Source organism: Agelaius phoeniceus, chromosome 2, assembly GCF_051311805.1.
Source record: "Agelaius phoeniceus isolate bAgePho1 chromosome 2, bAgePho1.hap1, whole genome shotgun sequence".
NCBI lineage: Eukaryota > Metazoa > Chordata > Aves > Passeriformes > Icteridae > Agelaius > Agelaius phoeniceus.
This window is the reverse complement of record NC_135266.1, coordinates 53,723,729-53,746,863: the sequence shown is the minus strand read 5'-3', so window position 1 is coordinate 53,746,863 and position 23,135 is coordinate 53,723,729.

Here is a 23,135-nt window from a genome sequence, read left to right as displayed (position 1 = left end):
AAAAGAAAGGTTCAACCACAGTGTCATGGATTAGGCATTACATATATAGGCTCATGCAAGGTCATGGCCATATGGCTACAGGAACCACCTCCATTCAGATCAAGATGATTCTCCAGAATTTAGTGCAGTTATGTTTATTTTTATCACTAGAAACATTAGAGTGATTCTAGAAGAAGAAAGTGGAACAGAGCTAACCACGATAGAGAATCAAAACAAATCACACTATGTAAAAGAACAATTTGGAAAATTTAACATCCATAACTATCTTCTGAAGAAATTATTTAAGTCATTATTCATAATTTTGGTTACTCTGATTACATTGATCAACATCATAGTACAAAGGACAAATCAAGAAACTTTATTCATGCTGCTCAGAAAGAAGCAAAGCAAAGAAAAAGAGCTAAAGAATAGGTTTTTAAGAAAGACTGGGCTAAAGCTTTCAAAATTGCAGGGTTTTGAGGAGGAGGTTTTGGGGGCTTTCATTTTGAGTTAAAATTTAACATATACATGCGCAAAGACTACCTCATGAAGACAGAACTAAGGGGTTTTTTACAGTGAATGACTTTATGTTCTGCCATTATTAAATACCCTCAGTAAATTAATTCAATGAAGATTTATCTTATTTGATGTAAATAGAGTTTATGTCAGGCATATCAACTTCACAAAATTATCTTTACTGTTTTCTGTTTTGCTCTTGAATCTTTCCCAAGGGAATAAATAAATGAAAGTATTCTAACATCTTAGTACTACATCACACTCATTTATAAAAGATTTACCTGGTAAACGTTCCCATATTAATTGTAGTTTCTTGCAAGTAATTCCTCTGAAACTCATAATTAATTTATCTTGTTAGCATTAGCAAGTCAGTATCAATTACATCATTATGAAGCAGTACTTATAAAACGTAGTTTCATAGCCCAAAGTAGAAAAAAAAAAAAAAAGAAAGCTAACCCACACTAATAATTTTGCTGCAACTAGATGCTAACAATTACTGAATGCGCATTCAATTTCTTTCTGTTTTCAAATACTTGATGCCTTTAGAATAAGAATGCATGAGCAAACAGTCACAAGACTGTAGCATTTTTCCCCAGGAATGCAAGATAATATGAGGCTTGAAATTACAGCACCAAGGTAATACCAGAGAACATAGACCTAGATTGATCAACAAATGATTGCTGTTATGGCTGTGTAAAAAGCCTGATGAAGGTACACTAACTGGCAGCATAGTGGAGCTCCCTGTAAAGCAGGCGCAGCACAGTAGCTGCTGTTTCATATTCAAGTGTGCTCTGCTGTTGTCTCTGATATTCTACACTGAACTGTCACATATCTTAGAGTTATTGTCATTAGAGGGAATTGTTTCTTTGCATTTGATCTAAGGTTTCTAAGGTTTCATTGGTTGTGCTTATCTGCCTTTGAGAAATGGTTGTTAATTCTGAATGCAACTGTGGTGGCATCACTACACTCTCCATCACAAAAATGTCCCCATATTCCCTTTAGTGCAAGATGGATATTTGTGTCCTGTGAAGGAGAGAGAAAAGATAAGATAGTCCCTAATATGTCAATTATTACAGCCCTTCTTCAGATGGATCAATTCAGTTTCAAGAGAACTGCACCTCAAGGCCTGAGCTTTGAATGGCTCATATATTTCATTGAGTTCTAATGCGTTCTTGAAATCTTTTAAACACCTGGAAATGACAGACAAGACTTCTATTTTCAGACAGTCAAACATTTTTCTAAGAAAGAACTATCCTAAATGAGAAGCTCCTCAGCTTCTCTGTTTGGATGTTTTCTCCATTTTTAAAATAAGAGATTAGAAAATATATCATGAATAGGGGAAAAAAAAAGGATTTTAGATCTCTGTTGTGTTCACTCCAGATATGATGCTTTGGTAATAGAGAAATTGCTATAGAAATTGGGACCGATGTATTGTCAGATAGCGTATTCCCAAAAAACAGCTCTGCATTTAAACTACATCTATTTGTACCAAGCCAAGAACATGCATGCAAGGTTTTGACTTATTGTTGTTTTCATGCAATTATTTCCTGGAAGACGATACTGAAAGAGCTTTTGAAGTATTTGAGCATGCATCCAGAACATGCTAATGTAAAAAGATTAAGAAATAGAAATTCTTTTTTGAGTAGGAACCATCTGTATAGGAAAGGTATGTTTTAAAAAGGTAGTGCATATGCAGTTTTGCAAAACTGCAGTTACACAAATAATGCCAGTGGCAGCTATTGCTGTTATTCTGGGAGAGAGGGTGTGGTGGGTTGACCCTGGCTGGAGGTCAGGTGCCTACCAAAGCTGCTCTATTAATTCCCTCTTCAGCTGGACAGGAGAGAGAAAATATAACTAAAAGCTCATGACAGGCAGAAATCACTCAGCAACTACCATCACAGGAACAAAAAACTTGGGGAAAATAAATTTCATTTATTAAAATCAAATCAGAACAGGGAAATGAGAAAAGAAACCCAAAACTTAACCCCTTGTGTTTCACCTCTCCCTTCATCTTGGGCTCAATCTCACACCTGATTTTCTCTACATCCTCCCCCATAGCATTGCAGGGGGATGGGGAATGAGGGCTGCAGTCAGTTCATCACACATTGTCTCTGCTGCTCCTTCCTTCTTGAGAGAATGATTCCTTGCACTCTTCCCCTGCTCCAATGTGGGATCCCTCCCACAGGATACAATCGTCCATGAGTTTCTAAAATGTCCTTCCAACAGGCTGCAGTTCTTCAGTAACTGCTTCAGCGTGGACCCCTCCCACGGCGTGCATTCCTTTGGGAACAGACTGCTCAAGAGTGGGGCCTCCACAGGGTCACAGGTCCTGCCAGCAAACCTGCTAAGGTGTGGACTCCTCTGTCCACAGGGCCACAGGTCCTGTCAAGCCCTTTCTTTGGACATCCACCTGCTCCACTATGGTCTTTACCATGGGCTGCAGGGAAATCTCTGCTGTGGCACCTGTAGCACCTTCTCTCCTTCCTTCTTCGCTGACCTTGATGTCTGCAGAGCTGTTTCTCTCTCATTCTTCTCTCTAGATGCTCTCACATAGCAAGTTTTCCCCCTTCTTGACTAACTATATTAGCTCAGAGGCAGTACCACTGCTGTTGGTAGGTAGTTTCAGCCTTGGCCAGCAGCAGGTGTCTCTCAGAGGCCTCTAGCACTGACTGTGCTGGACACAGGGGAAGCTTTCCAGTGGCTTGTCACAGAAGCCACCCCTGCAGTCCCATACTACCAAAACCTTGCTGCTCTCACCCAATATAGGAATTAGGAAGGATGAATAACCGAATCTTGATGTTAGATATTAATTTATTTAAGCTTTTCGAGAGTTTTTAGATAGATGTTAGTTGAAATAAAAATGTCTTTGGCCTATAAATTGATTATTATAAAGAAAAAAAATGAAAACGAAGAATGTATCCAGTAATGTAATTTTCCTAGCACAAAATCCTTCTCTTCTTCTTTTTACTCTTCTGAGATGTAGACACTAGGGAAAAACTTTGAAGAAATACTATGAATGCTTCACTGTAGACTTTGTGCTAAAGAAGGGGTTTTGTTAGTTGTAAATGATTAAGAGATTAAGTCTTGTTCCTACCACATTTTTTACTTTGGTGAATTTTAGTAAACGGAGACATAATAATGCTGCCAAGAGTCTGTAGAAACTTATCCTTCCATTAGGAAAAATTGCTTTCAGAGTTTTATGTAATCATGTACCTGAACCGGATTGGTAATGATTGTAAAGGTTCAGAAGAGAAATGGAAATCAAAATTATAAACAAAGACAATGGCTTTTACTTGATTAGTTAAAATTCCCCAGCATGAAATGCACAAACAGGAGTTTTTTAAATGGACTATTATGTTGCCTTAAGACTTGATACAGTCTAGTGGTTAATACACAAAAATTAGAGATATTTTTCCCTTAAGATCAAAAAAGATATGTTAGTTGTTTGTATGCATAACTACCATTAGTACTAATGGGAATTATACAACTTATACAATTAATTTCCTGAAATACTCTCAATTTCAGTGCTGACAGAGTTATATGCTTTAATAGACATCATATAGCATTTTTAAACCATTAAAAATTAATAATACTCTAAAAAAATCTTTTATTCTCTGAAAAGCTTGATACCTGTCTAGTCAGAACTTAATTTCCCTAAGCATTGTTCTTGTTTTTGTTTTTTTATTTTGGTCATATTTGTTTACTTTGTTATTTTGTCTGTCAGTCTTTGTCACTTTTCCTATTTTTGTTTATACATTTGGAATAAAATAATGTTGAAAGCACATTTTTTGCACTGTTACTGTACTTTTATCTTTTTTTCACTATCATAAATTAAAAACTTGAATGTTCAATATATTTATTTTATTTTTAATTTTTTTTTTATTTTAAAACTCAAAGTGTATCAAAATTTTATGGTTTTAAATAAATAATTTCTTCCATCACAACTCAGAAATTACTGTCCTAAGATTTATGCTTATAGATAATAGACAGAAGAGTTTAATACATAGTAGGCTTACTTATATGCTGTCTAGAAGAAAAGCATATTAAAAAAAATAATTAAATTCATAGCTTGCCAAATGGGAAAAAAAGGAGAAACAAAATAAAAACAAAAATATGTGAACAGAATTAAAAAGTATTGAGTACAGGAAAGATTTTTTAGTGTCTTAGACAAGACCTGTCACCTGTCATGGATTATCACTGAACTGTAAGCTTTATTCTGACATAGAGTTAAGGTTGTCATCAGTTCAAAAAAGCCTGATCATGACACTTAAAGAACAGGAGACCTTTTTTTTCACCATTTGCAGTCACCAGCTCTTTCACTTAAAGTGTCAATTGACCCAGAGCGAATACCAGTGCAGTTATCTTTCAACTAAATCTAATAATAATTTTTGTTTAACTCTCCTTTTCCAAAACTTTCTATGATTCCCTTATAGTCTTTCTTCTTAATTTTTCCCTTCGTTGTTACAACAACCTACAAAACAGCAATTATGTCAGTGGGGACAGGATTCTGTAATGTATATGGTTAATTCAGATATGATTTTAAATGGGAAGAGGTTACCTTGTCTGCCCTGATAACTTTCTCCTACTTTTTTTCCTATTCTACATTGAGATATCACAGGAGGATAAGCAGGGAATGTTATATTTTTGTACATGGCAGTAAAAGAATCAGGAAGATACAAATGCTTAGTTGTCCAAACTGATGAAGATTAGATTTAAATTGGACATAAGGAAATTATTTTTTTCTTTTTTATACAACAGGAATGGTGAGACACTGGACTGATCTGCCCAGGGAAATTGTGGATGTCCCATCACTGGAAGTATTCAAGGTCAGATTGAATGTGGCTTTGAGTAATCTGATCTATTGCAATATTTCCCTTACCAAGGCTGAGGGGTTAGACTACATGATGTTTAGAATTTGTTTCTAATACAAACTATTCCATGATTCTGTGAATCTATTACATTTGATTCTCGGGTTTATGATTCTAGAAATACGGTTCCTGTTCAATCCTTGAGTAATAGACGCAAATGTGTGTTGCTGACTTCAGTCAAATTTGCTTGACCAATTTTTTCATTTTGTACTAAATCTAAATTCAGTTCAAGTTTGGGAATCTAACCAAAAAATGCTCACGTATATTTATTTGGGATTGCTTTTAATCAGTGAATTCTTTATCCAGAAATAGCTTATCTGCCACTTTTTAAGCCATTGCATTTTATCAGAGGAAGAAACATAGAAACTTTTATTTTTCATAGTCCATGGAAAACAAGTAGCATCAATCATTTTATTTTAATATATTGAATAAAATAACAAAGGGTGCAGTTTGAAGCCCTTTATTTCTAAACCAGAGAGAAATGCAAATTTAATTCTGCAGAGATTGAAATATTTTGGTTGTACAGAGTAGCAAGGATATGATAAACATTGTTTTTTAAAGCACACCCTAGCACTACAATATTTTTAGGTTGCTTTTTTCTTTTTTTTTCTTTCTTTTTTTTTTTTTTTTTACTTTGGATTGCAGCACAGTAACTAATTTGAATAAAAGAAGTCCATGATCATTATTGCTCTTTTGGTTTCCATATAAAATCTATTCTGTTTCTGCATATTTGTAAAAGGGGAAGCAATTTAACCTTGCAAGAAAATAAATATCTAAATGCTCTGAGCCAAAGGTAAACACCAAAATGACAGCTCTTCAGTATTGTTCAGTGTAATTTATGCCTTAGCAACAGCACCACATCAAAAGTCAGACAAATCACTGTCCAGTTTTAGTTCAGTGGTTGGAAGGAAATTATGCCTGTAAAGCTCATATGTACATATTAATCATTCATAACAAGATTTATCACTGGAAATTTAAGTGTAGTACAGTCAATATTTCAGAGATAATGTTACAGAAATCAAGTTTATTTACTACATGAAAACTGAGCTACAATTCAAAAGTTTTTCCTGAAATACTCTCAAGAATTATGGTAGATCCATTTAATTCAGAGAAACATTTTATGTACGTGATACTGTCCAAAAACTGCCTAGTTTTCCACACCTATTCTTCCTTTATTTCTTGGTGAAAAACTCATAAATGAGACACTGTCAAGTTGCTTCCTGTCATCTAAAGTATTTCCAGATGGATTCAGTTCAGCATGCACACAATTTAGACTTAGAATTTGTTTTAAAAGCAGGGCTAGCAAGTGCTAAAAACATTTACTGAAAGAGTCTGTGAGATTTCATTTTCATATTGGAAGAGCAATTTATGTTTTTAAATCAAATTGTCTTTTTATGTGTCTTTCCTCTTTAGGATTTCAGTGTTTTGACTCACCCTTCCCCCTCAGTTAATATAAAAAGTACATTTATAGTAACAAGCTTAAAAATCTGCTGGGGTTTCATTATCTCAATATTTTTGAAAGCAGCACTTTTAAGAAGAGCATAAAGCAGAGGTAGAGGTGCCTGTAAAAATATTTCAGCTTTAGATTTTTCAAGATAAATATTTATTTTTCAGAGCACATTTACAGAACTATTTTTGTGATTTTTATTTAAATTATGCTTTTTAATTTGACAGTTGAAATAATATACAAAACATAGTAATGATGTGACCCAGAAGGTCTTTATTTTCTGAATTATAATAATAGTACAAAAAGTTAAACATACAAGGTGGAGAGGTCATTATCTGTGGGAAAAAAAGTTATTTCTAAAAAAAAATAATTAATTTTTTATAATATTAGTTGTTATAAACATGAATTCTATATAGTTACACGTGTTTATATTTCCTTCTGGAATTAATTAAGTCAGTTAAATTAATGTTCAAGTCATTGTTCTAGTAGTTGCTGATTTCTTTCACATTAGAGCAATTCTAGATTTGTCTACATGCATTTATACATATTTAATAGAAATCTCCCCCTACCTGGCTTTTATTTGTGGTATTCTTTTTCTTGTAAGATAAAGATGAAAGAATTCATATGAGATTTTCTAACTGCCCATAAGAAATTCTGTTTACTTGGTAGAAAACTTCTAAGAGAAGTCTTTAGCTATAAGTTACAAAGCTAAATCAACGACAAGCTGCAAGGATAGATCCATGTAATCAAGAGTTATACGCAGAACAGATGTGCCTCCTCAAAGAACAAAACTTGTTGTTCCTGACAATGACTTGGTTTGAGGATATGAACTACCAAAGCACTTACCTAACAAGCAGATATCTTTGAAAGACAAAGATGTTTTTATTATGAAATTGAAATACTGAAACGCATATTCGGTGGTAAAATGAAGCAAGAATAACAAATTATTAATTAACTTATTTTCAAAATTACATCAATTCTCATAATTATCATTTTTTAAGAGCTGTCCACATCCAAAGGGAACAATTCAAAGAGAACATTTATATCTAGAATGGTATTGCTAATACACCAGTGCTCTGGCTATTGCTCAGCAGTGCCTAGACAACATCACGGCTGCTTCTCTAACCAGCCTCTCTGGCACCCACGGCTGGGAGTGGGCAAGAGTGGGCAAGGAGGAGTGAGGGGAGGGGGGCACTCATTTCTAGGGTGTTTATTTTCTGAAGCAGCTGTGACTGGTACTCAGGCCCTATTACTCTGGAAGTCTCTGGATATCAACTGCTGATGGGAAGTAAAGAATTAATATTTTTGTTCTGTTTTGATTTATTTACACAGAGTCTTTGCTTTTCATCATTAAATTGCCTTTATCTTGTCCCACAAGTTATTAATCTTTTCTCCCCTGTCATGGTGAGCAAGGGGAGTGATAGAGCAGCTTTGTGAGTATCTGGTTGCCAGCTGAGGTCAACACACCACATTATCTTTCCTTATTCTTTTCTTCTTGAGGAATGCTCTCATCCCATATAATTTGTGGTCTTTCCATGTGAATTCCTTCTGACTTTAACAGTTCTTTCAAAATTACATCAAAATTTTTATTCCCCCAATTATCAGGCATAGAATCTGACCCTGCTGTCATGATTAAATTTAAATGATTGTGCCTTTGGTAAACTTCTCTCCTCTTCTTTTCTCCTCTGCATCCTTTGTGTGTGTCTGTTTGGATTCTTTGTTCTCTCTCTTACTTCAACCCCTTTCATGTAAGAAATGGAGACAAGGTACTCTTATCAGAACTATTCGATGCATCCTTTCTCATTAGAAGCATAGCAAAGTAAGGCAAATATTTGTGTTCAAATGGTCTAACAGAGGAAACAGATTTGGGTTAAGAAAAGGAATGAGAGTAAATGGTTTTCCATGAGTTGGGTTGGGTTTTTTTTTTTTAATATGACTTCACAGTGTTGTTTTCTCTGTGCCATGTTTTTCTAGTTCTCTTTAGATCTTCATAAGTTTTCTTTTTGAGCTTGGGAGACTGAAGAATAAAGTTTGCATCTTTTTACTAATAAACAGCTTGGAAATTTACATTTGGAAAAAAACTGGAAGAGAATAGCTTATCAGAATATATAGACTGAAAGAATTTTTTTAATGTAACTAGTCAGTGATTATTTTTATAGATCCTTAAAAATACATCTTCTTATTGTTCCTAATTGTTATGCAAATCTGTGAATTGTTAGCAAAGCCTGCCTTTGTTAATCAGTTGCAGTCTTAGACTAAATGTTCATAAATAAATAGGTTCTGATTGTGATGATCAAGCCCCATTATAAAACTGAAGGAAAGAGAATAAACATTTGTTCTCAATTCTTGATTCACTCGTGCCTTGTTTTTGACTAGACAATATGTTTGCATCTTGGTTGCTTGAAAAAATAACATCAGTATGACGTAAGACAATGAAAACAGAAGAAGAACTAAATAAAGTACATGAATATTTAATATACATAACTACACACACACATATACACACACACATATGTATACACATAAAATTAAAGAAGTCTGGTACAATGGAGATGATCCTTGCAGCAGTTCTTTTCTTAGAATCTCACTACAGTTACAATACTAATTTCACTAATACTGAATTAGCTTCATTAATTAATTTCAGTCATTTATTGTCTGAATGATTAGTTTCTGAATGATACGGGGTTTTTTTTGAGTACATACTTATCCCAAGAGGAATTTGGAATCACTCTTAGGTCCCAGGATTCCCACACCATAGAGTAGAGATGAAAGTTCACACTGAAAATTAAGAATCGGGTCTATTCTTCTCAACACTAAAAGTAAATCACTACAGGTTGTAAATTAGAATTAAGCTAATGTGTAGCTCAACTTCATATATTTAAAATCACACTTATAATGGAGATTTATCAAGCCATAAAACTCTTGTTCCCATTGCTATCATATTTAGCTAGTTAGAATACATTTCTCTATGTAATTTTGAGAATTTTGTAAACATGTCTTCAGTATTGATTACTGACTTTATTTCTTCATGTCAAATTTTAATGGAAATCCAGTGAAAATATGAATAAGTAAGTAGGAGATGAAATTCAAATAGTTCTACTTCTAAAGAAAGGTGATAAAAATATCACCAGCACAAAAAAAATACAATAAAATACAGTAAGATAATAAAGAAAAAGTATGTAAAATGTTGAGATGCATTATGTTGTCATTTATTCATGTGTGTACAATATCATGTATATATAATATATACAATATATAAACACAATATTTATACATATTTATAATGTTATAACAACGTTATTATGTTGTTAATTATTGAGAAAAGTAAAGGTGGTTGATGATGCAGCTATTTAAATTCTTTACCAACAGAGAAAAGAGGCAGGGTTCCTCAGGAGAACATGCCTAAAACCAGTGATCAAATTTCTATTAGGATATTTTAACTGAAACCTTTAAACGTTTGAGAAATGTGTGCATTTCAGATGTACAAAATAAAGAAAAAAGAAAGATGTTTAAAAAAAAAGAAAAATAATTAAATGTAAAGAAAAAAGACAAGGACTTTGTGAGAAAAAAGGAGAATGATCTCTTTGCACTGGCAGTTGAGATGTTTCCCTCTCATTAGGCATAAAGTTTATAAGAAATCTGAATTTTTGCATACATTCCATCATACCCACGTAATTATTTTTCCTATACCAAATCAATAATTTCTCATTTATAAAAGCTTTGTGAACTATGTTAAAAATTAATAAATGATGAAATTAAGCTATCTCCATGATTATGGCTTATAAATTGATTAATGAGTCACACTTAGTTGGAGCAGAAGGGGTTAAAAATACTTTGGTTTTTTCATACAAGCTGATAATAATTTTATTTTTCCAATTCTTACCCTTATTCTGCCAGCATTCTTTCTCAGTATTGTCTAGTCTATTCTTTCACTTTTTCAAAACAACCCCATACTCCATCATTCCAAATGAGTCCCAACTTACTTCCAAATGTGTTGTTATTTCTTTCTGCTAATGATATAGAGCCTGTAGGTTTTCAATTGTGAAGCACACAGTGTGCATATGGGAGAAGTACATATAATCACAGAGGGATTTTTTTGTATGTATTACATGGATCTTTAACACAGAAGAGAGTCTTATCAGAGATTCAAAGTCCTTTCTTTTGGACTCTTGGGAAATTATGGCAATTTTACATGCTTCAATGACCATTTTTTTTTTTCAAACACGTTACAAAATGTGCTTTTTATTTAGCAAAAAAAGTGACATTCTCTGCTTCTCGAAATTGTGAAAGGGTTTGGCATTCACTGTTCCAGCAGGTAATATTCAAAGTATATGTAAAAGTATAAAACTATAGTTTCTGCTCTGATTTCTGCATATTTTTAATTCACATGTTTTGCAGGCAGTGCAATAATAGAAATTTCACTATAGGAAATAAAAATAAAATATCATGCATACACCTGAAATACTTTTTCATTATTTAAAGAACCAAATAAAATAAGCTCATTTCACTTTTATATCAAAGAGAGATTTTAAGGTGGCTGGTATGAGTTTTCAATATAATTTAATGTCATTTTTATATAACTTGCAAGATGTTTTCAGGTCAAAACAGTGTTTTTATTTTTTTCTTGTCTCAATACACATCATTTTAATACCTGAGAAACAGAGTAGAAAAAAGGAAGATAAAATCCTGAGTCTGAGTGTCTTACACCATATCTTCAGATAGAGAGAGTGCCTGCTGTTCCTCCCTGGGATAGGGCCAGGAATACCATTGGGGATGTCCCATCTGGAATTTGTGCTCTGATACAGGTGATGTGGTGATAAGTAAAAGGGATGTAAGAAAATGCTTTGTTATACCCAGGATGAGAAGATAAACAACATCTCCTAAAAGAGTTATAAGAGGCAACAGCCTGAGTCCAATAGCAGAGTGTAGGAAGAAAGGCTAAGACAAGACAGAAGAAAGAAGGTAAGAAAAGCTCTCAGGAGAGCTTTAGAGAGCAAGAGAATTTCTGCTCTTCTCTTGTAACTGATGAGAAAACATATGTGATTCTTGAAACTGAGAGGAGGAGCACTCAATTCTGTTTGAACAGTTTGATTTGGTTTCTTTTTTTTTATTTTATGGTTTGTTTTAATTTGTTGTTTATTTTTCCCCCACAGTAATTTCTTCTTCTGTGTTCAAGGGAAGGACTGCAGTAAGAACATTCATGCGCAGTAAGAGAACACCGGCCTGCATATTTGTTTGGCTTATTAGGCATATTTTGATGCAGGAGGATACTGGTAGTAGATTAAAATACACCTAAAAAAGACTGGTAAACCCAAACTTATTTACCTAGTAAGAAAAGATTTAACATGAGTTGAGGGGATGATGGGCACAAAGATCCAACCTTATATAAGAGGAGGTTCTCACAGAATAAGGAAGACTCATTCCTTCTCAGAAGAGAGGACACTCAGCAGCTCTTCTCAAGCATCTGTACAGTAACACAAAGCACTTTACCAAATAAAGAGGAAGAAGTAGAAATTCTTGTACTGATACAAGTTTATGCAGTGATGGGAAACTTGGCACAATTACACAGCAGGTGCTATACAGGAATGAGTGTCGACTATTAAAGAATAAAGATAGGGGAGAGAGTGTCACATTCTGTGCAACACAGCTCCCTGTATGCATAGGGCTCCAGCATGAAGCCAGAGACATATTTTTTGTATCTCTAGATTAAAATCAGAAGATTCTGTGGTCAGAAATCTGGATTTGTTCACATGTCAAAGAGGATGGACTCAAGAAGTCTGGCAATTTTGGACGATCGCTTATTTTACTAAGCAAAAAACTTGTTTCATGAACTAAAATATAAAAAAGAAGCTTACAGGAAATGGACAGACAACAGAGGTGGTAAAAGTTCTGTAAATCATTGCTAAACATTTTAATTTTTTTGAGTGTTTCATCATTTAATTCAGCTGAGGAGATTGAAAGAACTGTCTGATGGACTACTGCTGTCATTCATTTATGAAAAATCATACTAATCGGGAGTTTTCACCAACAACTCAGAAAATCATGCTGTATCTATTTTAAAGGAGAACTCAAGAACCTAAAAATCTTAATTACACTTCAGTCCTTATGGAATATTAATCCCAATATTTCCGGGTGGGACGTGCCTGGGCTCATCTGACCCTTGCTGCTGGGCCAAAGGTGGCAGCTGTGGTGTTTCACCTCAGAGATGCCTTTGGCCGGCTGGATGCTGCAGCTGGGCACTCGGAACAAATCCAGGCATAGTAGAAACTCAGTTTACCTCTGGTGGAAAAGGTTCAGGCGACGCTGAAGAGAAAGGAGAGGATTCTATTGTAGAGTTGTAATCCAGAGTTTTATTCCAAGATGACAGACCTCTGAATGTTGTAACAGCTCCCAACAGAATCCGGACCACATGGTCCTGTCTCCTTTTTAGCCCCGGGGACAGGGGGAGGGGAAGGGACAGGTGAGGCACCAACCAGGTGTGAGGACAGGAAGGCTCAAGGGATACAGACACTGGAACAGGCCAATGAGCCCGGACCTGAGGGGCATCTTTTGAACTTCTGCCAACCACACGATGCCCTTGCTGGAATGTTAAGATTGATGGACAGCTCTTAGCAGGAAGGCAAAAGGGGGAGGGGAAAGGTTGGCACACCTGAGGGGTTGGGATAGGTGAAACAGGAAATGGCATCATACTGCAACAAGTCCTTAGCAAGATCATGAAGCATGTTGTCTCAGAGTACATTCACAAGTGCATGATGGGCAGGAAGGCAATATAGTTTACAAAGCCAAATTTTTTTGACCAAACTGAGTGCCTTCTACTGCTAAATGATGGGGTACCAGGAGAAAGAGACAGCAGGTGGCCCATCTCAACTTCAATAAGACTTTTTCCTACCTCAGTTCCATGTGGAAGCTGAGGAAGTATGAGCTGAATAAACAGAGACCTAGGGGAGAAAAAATTTGGCTTAACTGTGATAGCTTCATAGGATTATGAGTTACAACACAGAACACTGGTACTTCCGGATTGACAGATGGGGAAGGAGTGAGATTCTTCAGGGTACCTCAGTGACATGAGATGCCTATGTCTGTACAACTGAATCAAGCTCTGGTTAATCAGCTTAGACTTGTAAATGCCAAAAGTTAAGTGACATAAATTCCACTCTTCTGTTTCAAAAACTCATTAATAAGAGACAACAAACCAAAAATGAGACAGAAATTGTAAAATGTTGATGGCTAAAGCAAGGACTGAAATAACACCCCACATTCTGCACTGTGGAAATACTTGTATTTGTTACAATTTGCTCTGGCAAGGCTCAGAACCATCATTTTCAATCATATTAGAAAGGCATAATACCCTCTTATTTTATATTAGAAGAGAATTAAAAATAAAGTATAATATCAGAGGAATGTTAATGAACCAGTTACAATTAGTTGTAGTCTACTGAGTTCTCTGAACAATTTCCAAAGTTAACACTTCTTTCTAGGTATTATTTTTGTGCTGCTAAGGTTCTTTTTGGCTTCTTCTTCATAAAAGGTGTAGATTTACGTTTCTACATAGAAGTTATTATTGCTCATATTTTGAAATAGATTTACATATTTTTAAATGGTGTAAAAATCACACCTCCATGTTGTGAAAATCCTTGAAATCTGTATGAAGCCCAGAGAACTACCATTCTTCCAGCATTACCAGAATAATGGAATGAGTACAAACTGCTTGATTGTCAAATCTCTTGACTTTTTGGAGCCAGAGTACTGAAAAAACAGGCGTTCTCCAAAATATCTGTACAAACCATGCTCAGTTTTAAAGGTTCCTGAAACTACCTACATATCTTCTTATGATACAATATTCTGTTTAATATAATTTTGTATTTTTCTAGTTTCTTAACTGACAAAGTTAAATGATACATCAATGTCTCCCTTATATGTATTTTATGTATTGTTAACTAGAAATACGTGTATATTCCAGAGGTCAAAAGGACATTAAGTTGCTGGCTCATCAGATGAGTAAGGTAACCAGCTGCTCTTCATTGATCTTTGCCTATTGATTGTGCCTAATAATTAGAAGTCCCTGTGTACTACATGAAAAACATATAAATATGTTTATCCTAGATTTCATGTACCTCATGCATCAGTATGAATATGCAGGTAGAAAAAAAAGTCTACTATCATCCTAGTTTTTAATTCTCCCTGGGAAAAAAACTCAAATGATTACAATAAAAATGAGGCTGGAAAAAACCAGCAATAGATCATCTTTTATATCTCTGTCTCAAGCTAGCATTATTTATTCTGAATCTCTGTGAAGATCAGAAGAAAACAACTTACGAAGTTCTATAATATCACTCTGCTACATAGCTTTGCCTGCTATAACAACCACGAGAAAATAAAGTCCTCTATTTAGGTGCTCTCAGCTCTTTTGTACTAAGAGCCAGCATTACTCATACCTCCACATTAACAGCCAACAGGGTGCCACTTTTGTCACCACCAACAGCTAGTCCGATAGCATCCTGCCACTGTGTGTGCTGGGTTCTAAGCATGTTTTAATTATTCATTACTTCAGCAGAGAGAACTCTCCCGCTGTCTGTATCTACAGGCAAGCACAAACACCAGGCTTAGCATCATTTGCTACTGCACCTCTTTCCCTCTAAAGAGATGCTGAATTTTCTGCTTTTTGAATCAATTGATGCTTTGCTTCAGCTTTATCTTCCATTAAAAAGCCAGTTGCCTGATTTTCTTGGTCTGAAAAGGGACAGCCTGCCTTTTTGCTTGTTTTAGATGCTTATGGTGGAGAAATTGCTTTTCATTTCAAAGCTCAAAAGTTTTATTTGATGAAACTTCTCTAACGAAAGAAAAACATGTTGACTGCAAATGGAAAACATCTATCATTAAAAGGAATTCTTTTTTTTGTTTGTTTCTTTATAACAGTCTTTGAAATTTTCCCATGGAAATTGACCACCATTTTTAACATTCATTTCTATTTATTTTAATATGCTAACTTGACCTCTGAGAAATTACCATGTTCAGAATATATGAATATTGAGCATTTTTTATACGAAAAGTCTTTGCATCTTATTATGAGAGCCAGTTCTGAAGATGTGCAAAATCAATATTACCTGAAGTTACAACAGTATCTGAAATCTTTCAGTCCTATGACTTATAGTATAAACTATAGCGAGAAGTGACAAGTCTAAAATCAGCTGATCAGCTTCAGTATAGTTTCTCTATTTTTAAGATAATCACCTAAGTCTTGCTCCAGTTTGAATTTCTGTTTCTTTAGTGTGGTTGATAAAAATTATATGCAACAATTTAATGCCTTCTGTAATGATATGTGTTTTCTCATTGCTACTGAAAATGGTGACTGATGCACATGAACTATGTATATCTTTCTAAGTCCAAATTATATTGATGATTTATAGCTATTCCATAAAAGACAAGAAAACCCCACAATCTTTTGAAGGTAGGTGTAAAAAACCCCGCTGTGTGTCATTGTGCCTACTAAATACAAGCTAGCTCTGAACAATAACAAAAATCCACCCATTTCTATATACTCCCTGACCTAATAATCCTTTCTGTGAGGGAGACACACTGCTCCATGCTGTGATCTGGGCTGAGAGAGAAAACACTACTGGCTCATATTAGGAATTATTACAGTCTGTACTTGGATGTGAGTGTGTGAGGTACATGTTAAATTTCCTCATGCCCCCATGCAAACAAAAAACATTTTGATAATCCATAATCTTGTCTTTCAAATATCTCCTTGTTCTTCTCAATAAACAGAAAAAAAGTTCTAGATTAGTCCATTACCAAATGATCTTGGTTGGTTTTGAACCTTCCTAGCTCCCATTTCTATAATGAAAGTTGCTACAAAGTCAGGCGATTATTTCTCCATAATACACATATTCTCTTTTGCATTTTAAATTACTTTTATCTTGTGTCATCAAAAAGATTTAATATATCCCTGCTTTCTTTTTTCCAGGTTAATTAACAGAAATAACAACACTTATTTGAAACTTATTTGAAACCTCTCCTTGATGAATTTCACTGTTAGTATTTCTTTATGCCTGTATTCTATTGTCTTACAGTAAAATTTATCGATGCTCTTCTAACCAGCAGTTTCTTATTGTATATAATTTTTAGGGCAGGTATATATCATATGCTTAAGTTCAAATAGAATAAATCCACTGAATTTTATTCAGCCAGGGGCAAAAACAAGCCCCTTCCCCACCATAAAAGCCTAACAAACCCCTGAAATGAAGGTCAATCTTTTCTACGCAGATGTTGTTTTCTAAATATCTAATTTATTAAGATTTGCTTTTTGAAAAACTGCAGCTGCACCCCTATATTTACTATGTCTGCCCTTTCATATGAATCAAATCCCAAATCTCTAGAGCATTTTTTTCCATGAACAATTTTGCAAGATCTTGTTTGATTATTAAAAACAATTGAAGCACTTTATCTGGAATATTCCCTTAATGCGAGAATAAACATATTAACCAAATTATTAACAATATTTCTTAATCTCTATTTTTAAAATTATAGTTTTAGTACCATGTCTGCTTCCAGTAATTAAAAAAAAATTCAGTATGTCAATATCTAAATCTGAAAATTACTCTTTTGTTCTGATTTATTGTTTAAAATTGTCATTCTAATACTAATATTAGCATTATAAATATTTTCCTGAATTTAAAAATATTTTTACAATGTCTATTTTTACTCCTTTGTTTATGTTTCACGCCTCCATGTGCATGCAGATCTACACTTTTCAATTTATTTCCATTTTTCTGAAAATTTGTTCTTCAATGCCAGTATTCCAACTGTAGCTGTTAGATTACTGGTTTTTATCTTTTTTGTGACATTCAAGTACTGCTCAGGTAGTTTTAGGCTTTGTGAATGTCCTTCCAACAAAGTATATATTTAGGGAGTTTCTTTGATGTGTATATTCATGTTGCATTTTGGAAAAAAAAGCTACCCAACCAAACCAGACCAAAGAAAATATCTAAAAAAATTCCCCCAAATCTCTAGGGGCAATACTATACCTTATTTATTGTAAGAAAGGAGTATGTTTAGATTTTACAACACCAAAAATTTTGTTTCTGAGAGTCTACAAAAGCTGAAGCTGTGCTACAGAGACTGTTCTCTTATATACTTCTATGAATAGGAATATTCTAAAGTCACAGGACAGTTTAAAAACCATGGCAGGGAAATTCAAAGCTCATAGACATAGGGCACAAGCTATAATCCTAAACCTGTACTACACTCATATTTTGCAAATGTAGGAGGCAGATTTATCATCAGGCTCTTCACTAATCAACAGGCCCTCATGAAAGAAAGTTTTAGGAATTTGAAATGGAATGTGAATAGAAAGAAAAGGAACAGATGCTGAAGTTGACTTGATGGGAAGATAGACAAGGTATGAAAACTGTCTGAAAGGCTGAGTTGAGAGAATGACAATCACTGGAACAAAGTCTAATTGGAGGCCAGTGACTGCAAGTGAAACCAAGGGGTCAACACTGGCTCCAGTCTTGTGTAACATCATTGTTAAAGATCTGGGTAATGGGGCAGGGAGCTAGCTGAACAGGAGCCATCATGTGCCCAGGTGGCCAAGAAGGGCAATGGCATCCTGGCCTGCATCAGCAGTAGTGTGGCCAGCAGGACCAGAGCAGGGCTGTTCCCTGTACTCAGCATTGGTGAGGCCACACCTCAAATCCTGTGCTCAGTTCTGGGCCCCTCAGGGGGGACTGCATCACTCTACAACTCCCTGGAAGGAGGTTGTAGCAAGGTGGGGTTGTCCTCTTCTGCCAGTTAACAAGTTACAGGACAAGAGGAAATGACTTCAAGCAGCACCAGGGGCTATTTAGGCTGGACATCTTGAAGAATTTCTTCACTGAAAGGGTTGCTAAGCATTGGAACAGACTGCTCAGGGATGTGGTAGAGTCATCTTCCCTGCAAGTGTTGAAGAAGTCACTGAACAGAACACGTGGAAATGTAGAGAACTTGTTGGCAGTTTTGTGCACTAAAGAATGACCTTAACCAATTGTGCTTTCCTGTGCACTTTCAACCACTGTACATGGATATACAAACTCCTTGTTTCTTTGCCTGAATAAATTTAATTACACACTCAGATTCACTCAGTCAATCTCAGTTGAGAATCTCCAAGTAAGAGATACTTACTGACATTCCATCCTTATTAAGCATTGCACATTGTTGTTGTGAATTAACCACATCCATCTTCTAAGTGCTTCAGAGGGGAACTTCATCTCGCATATTGTGAAAATCTTGTTTGTATTTCAGCTTCAGATGACCCTCTTAAAATTGCTCTACTGAAACTTAGATAATGCCCTAAGGAAATTTTGTTCTGAAACTAGGCATCAAATTACCAAAAAAAGAACCCCCAAAATATAAAAAAAAATATTGCAACATTTCCAACTAAAATCTACAACACTCATGTTTCTTATAATGTAGAATGGAGATTTATATCAAAATTAATTTCAAACTTAGCAAAAATCATTACTTTCACCTAGTCTAAAAATTAGTATTTATCATGTTTCAGTGTTCCAGCTAATTATCTGGTTAAAAAAAAAAAGATACGGAGAGACATTCAGTGGGAGTGGCTTTTGTGTGTATTTAACAGAATAAAGTAAAAGAAAAAATTGAAATCAACCTAATGATTACTTGAGCTATGACATATGTAGAAATATTTGCCTTGAAAATATTGTAATTTTAATTAACTAGTAATAATTGATTAGTTAAAAATTAAATGAAATTAAACTGATTGTGGAAAATCACTCAAAATTCTTTTGATTTCTTTGAGCTTAGAGAATAAAATATCTAGAGAATAAAATATCTTAGAGCATAAAATTTCTACCATCATTTACTTTATATTCTGGTGTACTGCTCCTAAGCAAACAAAGCTAACTTTTTACCTCAAGGGACATATCCTTAATGACATAGCAACAAATTTGTTTTACTTTCTACCTCAGGTCACAAAGCAAGATTAAGCTGAAGATGTATTTTTTATTTACTTCTATTTTCACCAAGCTTCCTACCATTAATGGAAACAGAGGAAAAACAGGAGGAAAAAAACCCAGTTTTAATTTAAATAGCAATAGAAAAAGCAGCAAGAAAAGACACTATAAGTGCTTAATAGATAAAGAAACAGACCTACTTCAAACTGGAAAAGGTGTGAGGATGCTGCATTGCATTTGTAGATTAGGTGAGTATGAAAAGGAAATCTGTGTTGAGGTGTATAACACAACTAAGTTTCACAAGGAGATAGGGATTCAAGCAGGAGTTCAAAGGGGGTGAAAGAAAGAAAATGCACATATAAAAATCACATTAAAGGATAAGTTGGTATGGCATCTGTGTTCTGTTCCTCAGGGCTCAATGAAATAATTCACCAGAGCATGCCAAGGACTTAGGGGAAGTCACTTAGAATCACTCCAGTATCTCTAAGAACTCGAGAGAATAGATGGGGGTCAGAGAGGACTAAGAAGTTGAATGTTTTTGTCTATGATGTTTGGCAGGGAATGGAGATTTACTCTTTTTCTTATGGACTGTAACAGTAGATGTAACATATCACAACCACAAAATGATTGACTATCCCACAAAACATCCCAAAAATAATCTCAGCTCTTGTTTGTATTCATTCAAGGTGGCTGGAAAATGATTCTTCAATAATAGTTATCGATGGTTTGGAGTACAATTATGAAGCATCTTAAGCTGAAAAATGGTGTCTCTCAGAGTCAGTTTTTCATTAATGGTATGACAGAAAACAGAGTGTAACTTCTAAAATTTGCTGATGACATCCAGCCAAAAGAAGGTTAAGTTTGATAAAGAGGCTCAGACTTTAAAATGAACCTAAAAAATTTGTGCAGGATCTGTAGTCAGGAAGATGAAATTCAATTAGTACAAAATTAAAATGCTTTACTTCTCAAGGGGAACAAACACCTATGGGGAATATCTGGGTAGGCATCAGTATAGCAAAGGGGGGGTTCTAGCAGTAAACATGTATCATGCACAAAATAAGTGCCAAAACTGTGACACAGCTGTAAAATAAGCAAGTCTCATTTGGGAATATAATGACAGGATTTTATTTTTTTTAGAGGCATTCTAGGTCTGTAAAACAGACTGAAAATAAACTTCTCTCTCAGTTAGCTGTGAAAATGATTTATCTCCCGGAATTCAGCTCAATTTAGATAGTGGAAGAGTGTGAGAAAGAGTTTAAGGACTAAGCTGTCTGACCTTGAACTTCTGCTTGATTTTGGTTGAAGTCGAATAAAAACCTAAAGAATCAATCCGAAGCAGATACAACCATTTCTCTATCAAGGGCACACCAACTACTTTTTAGATGTCTGTCTAGAGATAAATTTCACAGTTGAGTGCCAAATTGTCCAGGGTGTAAGCTTTCAATGTTTCTCACAAACATGGTCAACTAGCAATGGTTTTCTGAACTCCTCTTTGTAACTGTTTTAAAGGTAGAACTCAAATTCAAAGGAAAGAAAATAGGAGGAAAAAAATCACCTATAGCCAGGGTGGAAGAAAACCAGAAAGAAATCTTCTGCTATTTGCTACAAGCATGTCACAGCAGGAAGGCACTTGTGATGAAGTGCCAATTACTTTTGAGGTCCCAATACTATAACGTCAGGATCTAAATCATGTGTTTCTGTTTCCTATGTTTTTCCAGAGGCTCAAATCCTGCTGTTAGTATTGTGAGCATCTAAGAAACTTGCTTCAGTGGGAAAACTGAACATTGAAGTTAATGCAGTAAATTGACTGCTTTTTTTTTTAAAAATCATCTTTTTATACGTATTTGAGTATTTTATCAATCTGATTCACCAGATTCACTGTGCCACTCTCAGCTGCTTAAATGACTTGTCACCATCAATGATACATAGCCATACTGCAGAGATTTCTCTGTAGGTAGCCAGTGTTTTCCTGATTAACCATATCATGCATTATAAATAGGGATGTACTTCGAAATGATACATAATTGGACTTATTTCTCAATAGACATGATTAATATGCTAAAACTAGGACACCACTGCAGAAAATATTATGGAAGGTTTTCAGACCTTCTCCCACAAAGAAAGTGGGATAATAGCAGAAATATACAAAATATACAGAAAAGATCTAAGGCAAAACAACTTTCTCCTGTTGTCACAATCTGATTTGTAAGTATGGATAGAACAGAGATTACAAGTCATATGGGAGAACATATCTGCTGAAAAGATCTTATTTTCTATGACCACTGTTACTTTCTTTATGGAAAAAGCAAAATCATATTCACTTTAATAGAACCACGTACACTAAAAAAAAATATTCAGAATTATTATTCAATCTTTTAAAAAAATCTTCTTCCATAAATCTGGTGTGCTGTTTTTATACCAAGGTTATAAAATATATGCATCACATTACACCCAAAGGCATGTCATATCTCCTAAATATGTAAATACATTTAGTAATGAGATGATAGTACCTCAAAATAATTTAAGAAATCCGCATTGTTAAACTTCCTTTATTCAGAAATCTGTGTATCACTGTTTATGATGGAAAATACAAATAAATTTTCTATAAAATGAAAGCAAGGTCAACATTGCTAATATTTTTTTGAGTCATATGTTTCTTTTATTTTCCAGCTGAATTAGAAATATATAGTCAAAACAGACACTGTTGGCGTTCAAGGTCTTGCTCAAAAGCACCAGTCCTTGTTATCTGTTTGCACAGAACCTACATTTGACCTTGGCTAAGAACTAACATACAGAATATGCACTGTTAATTTGTAAAAGTCATTGAAGAACCATCGGAAAAATTTGGCTTTGAAACTTCCTGGATCTTAATTGGATGAAATCAAAATAATATAGAATAATTCATATTTGTTTGATTTGCTTTAATTCATTTTATATCTGCTCTGTTCACATGATTTTAAAAAGAAAGATGAAATAATTTGGCTATCTCAAAGTGTAATGTACTGCAAAAATAACACAATAAAAATACTACAAATTTATATTTTTCTCAATTTTTTTGATATAACTGTAAGACAAGATTCCACCAAGTGAAAGGTATCTGATTTAGAAGTACCAAGTTACCCAATTAAGCAACAAATTCTGCATCAAAAAGTGAGATTCAACTGATTTTATTTCTGACATCTGTGATACAGACAGTTGCAGGAGTCTATTCTTTGGACTCTGTACTCAGGAAAGAGACATTTCAGTGTCAAAGTCATGTCCATTTTCAGAATGAGATGAATCATGCTTTGGACCTGATTGTCAGTATTAACTAGATTTTACTACAAACCTTGAATTATTCTCTCAAACATGAACAACTGATATTATGTT